Below are 8,722 nucleotides of genomic sequence, written 5' to 3'. Positions count from 1 at the left end.
CTGTTCCAACGGGACATGATCGAGACAATCATTATCGTACCATTGCGACTGGCAGTGACGGGGGTGGGGGTCGGCACTGACGTGTTGTCCATTTTTCACATTGATATCAGACTGAATGTCAATCAGTGAATGTCCTTTCAGTTTATGTCTCACAATGAAACCAGAGTGACCAGAGATCCATTTGGACGGCACAGTAAACACAAAATGGACGAGAGAGGAAATAAAATAGGAAAACAATGTGCAAAAATATTCAGTGATTCTTGTGAAAATATATATATTGTAAGTAAATGAAGAGTTAACAATTTAATATGAATGTATCCAACCACTAGATGGTGATCAGGAGCATGCACTTGGATCACGTTATACCATTGATTCTGCAAGTCGGCGATTAGGCGGGATAGAGAGTAGTCTTGTAGGTAGAATCAAAATTTTAGTTTACCCGTAGTATTTATATCTTAGTAAGCAATTCGAATCTATTTCGTCGATAAATTAGCTTTGTTCAAAACATAGCTTGGTGCTCTTTGTGAGACACCACACTTCGAAGCCATCCCCATCCACAAAGCAAAGAACATCACAATGCTGAGACACTGAATGAAGGACAAACAATTACATTTTATGATCTTGACCGTCGATGATCATACAGTCTGAAACACGACATAGATTAAACCTTTCTGACTGTTCACTCTCTCGCCACAGAGTAATTATTTAAGACTTTTTTTTTTTAAACAGACAGCCCCTGAATGTGACTCTGAATGACGTCTGGTGACAACATCCAATACAAGTCAATTGGTGAGAATGTCAGCCATCAGTCTCTCACGTCCGAAGAGAAAGTAAAACTCACCTCTCTCCATTATTGAGAGTCCTGGACTCGGCAGCAATTCCTCGCCTAGGGCAGCACGGTAGCCTTGTGGATAGCACAATTGCTTCACAGCTCCAGGGTCCCAGGTTCGATTCCAGCTTGGGTCACTGTCTGTGCGGAGTCTGCACATCCTCCCCGTGTGTGCGTGGGTTTCCTCCGGGTGCTCTGGTTTCCTCCCACAGTCCAAAGATGTGCAGGTTAGGTGGATTGGCCGTGATTAAGTGTCCAAAATTGCCCTTAGTGCTGGGTGGGGTTGCTGGGTTAAGGGATTACTGGGTTATGGGGATAGGGTGGCGGTGTTGACCTTGCGGAGGGTGCTCTTTCCAAGAGCCGGTGCAGACTCGATGGGCCGAATGGCCTCCTTCTGCTCTGTAAATTCTATGATTGATCTGCCTTTTGCCCATCTTCTTCGTCATGCGCGGAACCCCCACAAAGAACTGTTTCCGGTTGGAGCTCTGAAGCTGTTATTGAGACAGTTTATTTATATAAAAAGACGCTTCGTTTTAAAAAGAGTTAAACAATACCGTGTGGTGGTTGAGTGATTTTATTTTGTTTACAGCTATTTAATGTGAGGTTCAGTACTCTCACTCTGGGAAGGGGGACATGTTGGACCGACTGTTGTTTCTCCAATGTTTCTTGGATAGTATAATATATGTTAAATATGTGAAAGGCAGAGTTGTACACCGGCTGAAGCTAACGGTTAAAAGAGCTGCCGATGTGAGGAGTAAATACAAAGTAGCTGGTGATATATTTGAAGAGAGTCCCTGGCACTTTTCACCGGAACGGATTGAAGCTATAGTCGTTTCAGTCACGAGTTCAGAAGAGAATGGGTAACACCAGGATCCCTACTGATTGTTTCATTGTCGAGAGTGTCATCAATTGACATTCAATCATCTTCTTCTCTCCAATTGTATTCTCTTCAACCAATGGTCGCAACCTCCTTGGATCCTAAATTCCTACGCTCAGAGCGCTGTGAGAGGAACAAAGTGATTTAATTCATCTCTGAACTGAGTAACGTTACGAGGAATTAAATCAATGTTGGCTCTTTAAATGGTTCACCATGTAAGGAGGAGACAAGGAACAAAAATTCCAAATCGTTCTGTGAGGAAAGCCGGAGCCTCAATTAAAGAAGCTGCTCTCTGCCTATCGGTGCATCCCCCAGCCGACACAGGAGGCAACTGGGTCCTAAGAAAACTGAATACAGAAATACGGTAAATAGGCAAACACGATATTTTAAATCAAGTATACAGTGGTGGGGGAAAGGGGATTGACTGTGTAATACATTTGAACAAGATGGGAGTGTGTGGACAACGCATTGGTTCAGCTATCTTGGATTAACTGATCATCAGAAATATTCACAGCACACTCAGAATAAAAATAGCTGTTCACGTATACTTACTGGTTAAGAATCAGAGCTTCAGACGTCCATTCAATATTGATTCGTAAGTTCAAATTTAAGGGACTAAATATACAGGTCAAACCTTGTTTGACAGCACCTCGCAAAACCGCAATCTCTTCCACGAGCTGGTGCATGGGACAACCAGCAGCTGACTGGTTCCTTCAATCCTTGCACCATCCTGACGTCGGACTATATTGTCATCATTTCACTGTCATTGGAACAGAGGACTTAGGATCATAGGAATTAGCAGCAGTCATAAGCAATTCAGCCCTTCGAGTCTGCTCTGTTATTCAATCAGATCCTGGCTGATCTATTTCTGGTCTCAAATCCAACTCCCCACCTGTTGCCCATATCCTGTTAACCCGTTTTTATGTCAGAAATATAGACACCTCCTTCTTGAAAACATTTAATGACTCAGACTCCACCGCACTGTGAGGTAGCGAGTTCCACAAATTCACCAGCCTCTGTGAGATGCAATTCCTCCTCATCTCAACTCCGCATCTCAAACTATATCTGTGAATTCTCGTTCTAAATTGTCCCACAAGGGGGAACTTTTCGTCTAAGTTTCATTTATCAATCCCCTTTAGGAGTTTATATATCTCGAACAGATTCTGTACTCCACAGAGTATAAACCCAAACTGTTTGATCTCTCCTCCTACGTCAACCCCATTATCCCTGGAATGAATCTGGTGAACCTCCTCTGAACAGCCTCCAAGGCTGACCAAATACGGAGACCAAATCTGGACACAATTCTCCAGCTGTGCTCTGTCCAACACCTTGTACAATTTCATAGAATTTACAGTGCAGAAGGAGGCCATCCGGCCCATCGAGTCTGCACTGGCTCTTGGAAAGAGCACCATACCCAAGGTCCACACCTCCACCCTATCCCCATAACCCAGTAACTCCACCCAACACTAAGGGCAATTTTGGACACTAAGGGCAATTTATCATGGCCAATCCACCTAACCCGCACATCTTTGGACTGTGGGAAGAAACCGGAGCACCTGGAGGAAACCCACGAACACACAGGGAGGATGTTCAGACTCCACACAGACAGTGACCCAAGCCACAATCGAACCTGGGACCCTGGAGCTGTGAAGCAATTGTGCTATCCACAATGCTACCGTGCTGCCCCTAATTGCAAGAACACTTCTGTACTTTTATACTCCTGTCCTTTTACAATAAACGCAAACATTCCATGTATCTTTTTAATTACATGCTGTACCTGCATACTGACTTTCTACGATTCATGAACAAAGGCTCTCCGGTCCCGCTGCCCAGCCGCATCTTGAACCTGCTTTCCATTTAGATAATAATTTACTTCCCTATTTTGTCAGTCAAAATGGATTTTTTTAAATAAATATTTTATTGAAAATTTTTGGTCAACCAACACAGTACATTGTGCATCCTTTACACAATATTATAACAACACAAATAACAATGACCTATTTTATAAACAAAAAATGAATAAATAATAAATAACAAAAATGAAAACTAACCCTAATTGGCAACTGCCTTATCACAAGTAACACTCTCCAAAAATATAATTTAACAGTCCAATATATAATTATCTGTCGCAACTACCTATACATATTATACAGGATATATTAACAACCCTGAGAGTCCTTCTGGTTCCTCCTCCCCCCCCCCTCCCCCCCCCCTATACCCCCCCCTCCCCCCCCCCCCGATCCTGGGCTGCTGCTGCTGCCTTCTTTTTTCCATTCCATCTATCTTTCTGCGAGGTATTCGACGAACGGTTGCCACCGCCTGGTGAACCCTTGAGCCGACCCCCTTAGAACGAACTTAATCCGCTCTAGCTTTATAAACCCCGCCATGTCATTTATCCAGGTCTCCACCCCCGGGGGCTTGGCTTCTTTCCACATTAACAATATCCTGCGCCGGGCTACTAGGGACGCAAAGGCCAAAACATCGGCCTCTCTCACCTCCTGCACTCCCGGCTCTTGTGCAACCCCAAATATAGCCAACCCCCAGCTTGGTTCGACCCGGACACCCACTACTTTTGAAAGCACCTTTGTCACCCCCATCCAAAGCCCCTGTAGTGCCGGGCATGACCAAAACATACGGGTATGATTCGCTGGGCTTCTCGGGCACCTCGCACACCTATCCTCCACCCCAAAAAAATTACTGAGCCGTGCTCCAGTCATATGCGCCCTGTGTAATACCTTAAACTGAATCAGGCTTAGCCTGGCACACGAGGACGACGAGTTTACCCTGCTTAGGGCATCTGCCCACAACCCTCATCGATCTCCTCCCCCAGCTCTTCTTCCCATTTCCCTTTTAGTTCATCTACTATAGTCTCCCCCTCGTCCCTCATTTCCCTATATATATCTGACACCTTACCATCCCCCATCCATGTCTTTGAGATCACTCTGTCCTGCACCTCTTGTGTCAGGAGCCGCGGGAATTCCCTCACCTGGATCCCCAGGTAACGAAAGTCCCTTGTTACCTTTCTCAACGGTAGGTCCTCTATTTCTCTACTCTGCTCCCCTGGATGCACCACAAACAACTCACTTTTCCCCATGTTCAATTTATACCCTGAAAAATCCCCAAACTCCCCAAGTATCCGCATTATTTCTGGCATCCCCTCCGCCGGGTCTGCCACGTATAGTAGCAAATCGTCTGCATACAAAGATACCCGGTGCTCTTCTCCTCCTCTGAGTACTCCCCTCCACTTCTTGGAACCCATCAACGCTATCGCCAGGGGCTCAATCGCCAGTGCAAACAATAATGGGGACAGAGGGCATCCCTGCCTTGTCCCTCTATGGAGCCGAAAATATGCAGATCCCCGTCCATTTGTGACCACGCTCGCCATCGGGGCCCTATACAACAGCTGCACCCATCTAACATACCCCTCTCCAAAACCAAATCTCCTCAACACCTCCCACAAATAATCGCACTCCACTCTATCAAATGCTTTCTCGGCATCCATCGCCACTACTATCTCCGTTTCCCCCTCTGGTGGGGCCATCATCATTACCCCTAACAGCCTCCGTATATTCGTGTTCAGCTGTCTCCCCTTCACAAATCCAGTTTGGTCCTCGTGGACCACCCCCGGGACACATTCCTCTATTCTCATTGCCATTACCTTGGCCAGGATCTTGGCATCTACATTTAGGAGGGAAATAGGTCTATAGGACCCGCATTGTAGCGGGTCCTTTTCCTTCTTTAAGAGAAGCGATATCGTTGCTTCAGACATAGTCGGGGGCAGTTGTCCCCTTTCCTTTGCCTCATTAAAGGTCCTCGTCAATACCGGGGCGAGCAAGTCCACATATTTTCTATAGAATTCGACTGGGAATCCATCCGGTCCCGGGGCCTTTCCCGCCTGCATGCTCCTAATTCCTTTCACCACTTCTTCTACCTCGATCTGTGCTCCCAGTCCCACCCTTTCCTGCTCTTCCACCTTGGGAAATTCCAGCCGATCCAAGAGGCCCATCATTCTCTCCCTCCCATCCGGGGGTTGAGCTTCATATAATTTTTTATAAAATGTCTTGAACACTCCATTCACTCTCTCCGCTCCCCGCTCCATCTCTCCTTCCTCATCCCTCACTCCCCCTATTTCCCTCGCTGCTCCCCTTTTCCTCAATTGGTGTGCCAGCAACCTGCTCGCCTTCTCCCCATATTCGTACTGTACACCCTGTGCCTTCCTCCATTGTGCCTCTGCAGTGCCCGTAGTCAGCAAGTCAAATTCTACATGTAGCCTTTGCCTTTCCCTGTACAGTCCCTCCTCCGGTGCTGCCGCATATTGTCTGTCCACCCTCAAAAGTTCTTGCAGCGACCGCTCCCGTTCCTTACTCTCCTGCTTCCCTTTATGTGCCCTTATTGATATCAGCTCCCCTCTAACCACCGCCTTCAGCGCCTCCCAGACCACTCCCACCTGGACCTCCCCATTATCATTGAGTTCCAAGTACTTTTCCATGCACACCCTCACCCTTAGACACACCCCCTCATCTGCCATTAGTCCCATGTCCATTCTCCAGGGTGGGCGCCCTCCTGTTTCCTCCCCTATCTCCAAGTCCACCCAGTGTGGAGCGTGATCCGAAATGGCTATAGCCGTATACTCCGTTCCCCTCACCTTTCGGATCAACGCCCTTCCCAGCACAAAAAAGTCTATTCGCGAGTAGACTTTATGGACATAGGAGAAAAACGAGAACTCCTTACTCCTAGGTCTGCTAAATCTCCACGTGTCTACACCTCCCATCTGCTCCATAAAATCTTTAAGTACCTTGGCTGCTGCCGGCCTCCTTCCAGTTCTGGACTTCGACCTATCCAGCCCTGGTTCCAACACCGTATTAAAATCTCCCCCCATTACCAACTTTCCCATCTCTAGGTCCGGAATGCGTCCTAGCATCTGCCTCATAAAATTGGCATCATCCCAGTTCGGGGCATATACGTTTACCAAAACCACCGTCTCCCCCTGTAGTTTGCCACTCACCATTACGTATCTGCCCCCGTTATCCGCCACTATAGTCTTTGCCTCGAACATTACCCGCTTCCCCACTAATATAGCCACCCCCCCTGTTTTTCGCATCTAGCCCCGAATGGAACACCTGCCCCACCCATCCTTTGCGTAGCCTAACCTGGTCTATCAGTTTCAGGTGCGTTTCCTGTAACATAACCACATCTGCCTTAAGTTTCTTAAGGTGTGCGAATACCCGTGCCCTCTTTATCGGCCCGTTCAGCCCTCTCACGTTCCACGTGATCAGCCGGGTTGGGGGGCTTCCTACACCCCCCTTGTCGATTAGCCATCCCCTTTTTCCAGCTCCTCACCCGGTTCCCACGCAGCTGTATCTCTCCCAGGCGGTGCCCCCCCCGCCCATCCCCTCCCATACCAGCACCCCCTTCTCCCCAGCAGCAGCAACCCAGTAATTCCCCCCTCCCACCACCCCCCCCCCCCCCCCCGCTAGCGTAATTACTCCCCACATGTTGCTCCCAGAAGTCAGAAAACTCTGGCTTTCCCCCGTGACCTCGGCTCGCACCGTGCGACGCCTGCTCCTTCCTGCTTCTCTATTCCCGCCATGATTATCATAGCGCGGGAACCAAGCCCGCGCTTCTCCCTTGGCCCCGCCCCCAATGGCCAACGCCCCATCTCCTCCACCTCCCCTCCTCCGCCCATCACCACCTGTGGAAGAGAGAAAAGTTACCACATCGCAGGATTAGTACATAAAACTACTCTTTCCCCCCTTTTGAACCCCCCTCTTCGCCCCCCACATTCGCCCCACCACTTTTTCGAACGTTCTTTTTAATAACCCGCTCATTCCAGTTTTCCTTCCACAATAAAAGTCCACGCTTCATCCGCCGTCTCAAAGTAGTGGTGCCTCCCTCGATATGTGACCCACAGTCTTGCCGGATGCAGCATTCCAAATTTTATCTTCTTTTTATGAAGCACCGCCTTGGCCCGATTAAAGCTCGCCCTCCTTCTCGCCACCTCCGCACTCCAGTCTTGATAAACGCGGACCACCGCGTTCTCCCATTTACTGGTCAGAGTTTTCTTTGCCCATCTAAGGACCATTTCTCTATCCTTAAAACGGAGGAATCTCACCACTATGGCTCTGGGAATTTCTCCTGCTCTCGGTCCTCGCGCCATCACTCGGTATGCTCCCTCCACCTCCAACGGACCCGCCGGGGCCTCCGCTCCCATTAACGAGTGCAGCATCGTGCTCACATATGCCCCGACGTCCGCTCCCTCCACACCTTCAGGAAGACCAAGAATCCTCAGGTTGTTCCTCCTTGCGTTGTTCTCCAGTGTCTCCAACCTTTCCACACATCGTTTCTGATGTGCCTCATGCGTCTCCGTCTTCACCACCAGGCCCTGTATGTCGTCCTCATTCTCGGCTGCCTTTGCCTTCACGACCCGAAGCTCCTGCTCCTGGGTCTTTTGTTCCTCCTTTAGCCCTTCGATCGCCTGTAGTATCGGGGCCAACAGCTCTTTCTTCATTTCCTTTTTGATCTCTTCCACACAGCATTTCAAGAACTCTTGTTGTTCAGGACCCATGTTAAACTGCCACCTTCCCACGCCATCTTGGTTTTTGCTTGCCTTCCTTGCCGCTGTTCTGAAGGATCCACTGCAATCCGGCCACTTTCTCCTCCTTTTTCCATCCGTATCCAGGGGGGATTCCCTTCTGGTTTACCGCACAGTGTTTTTAGCCGTCAAAATTGCCGTTGGGGCTCCTATCAAGAGCCCAAAAGTCCGTTTCACCGGGAGCTGCCGAAACGTGCGACTCAGCTGGTCATCGCCGCACCCGGAAGTCAGTCAAAATGGATTTTGAGAGCATTTAAACACGTGGCTACAGGGATGGTGCAGGCGGGAGGGATTCAGATTTCTGGATAACTGGGGCTCTTTCTGGGGAAGGTGGGACCTCTACAGACAGGATGGTCTACATCTGAACCTGAGGGGCACAAATATCCTGGGGGGCGAGATTTGTTAGTGCTCTTTGGGGGGGTTT

This window comes from Scyliorhinus torazame, chromosome 5 (genome assembly GCF_047496885.1).
Source record: "Scyliorhinus torazame isolate Kashiwa2021f chromosome 5, sScyTor2.1, whole genome shotgun sequence".
NCBI lineage: Eukaryota > Metazoa > Chordata > Chondrichthyes > Carcharhiniformes > Scyliorhinidae > Scyliorhinus > Scyliorhinus torazame.
Note: the sequence above shows the minus strand (reverse complement) of the source record.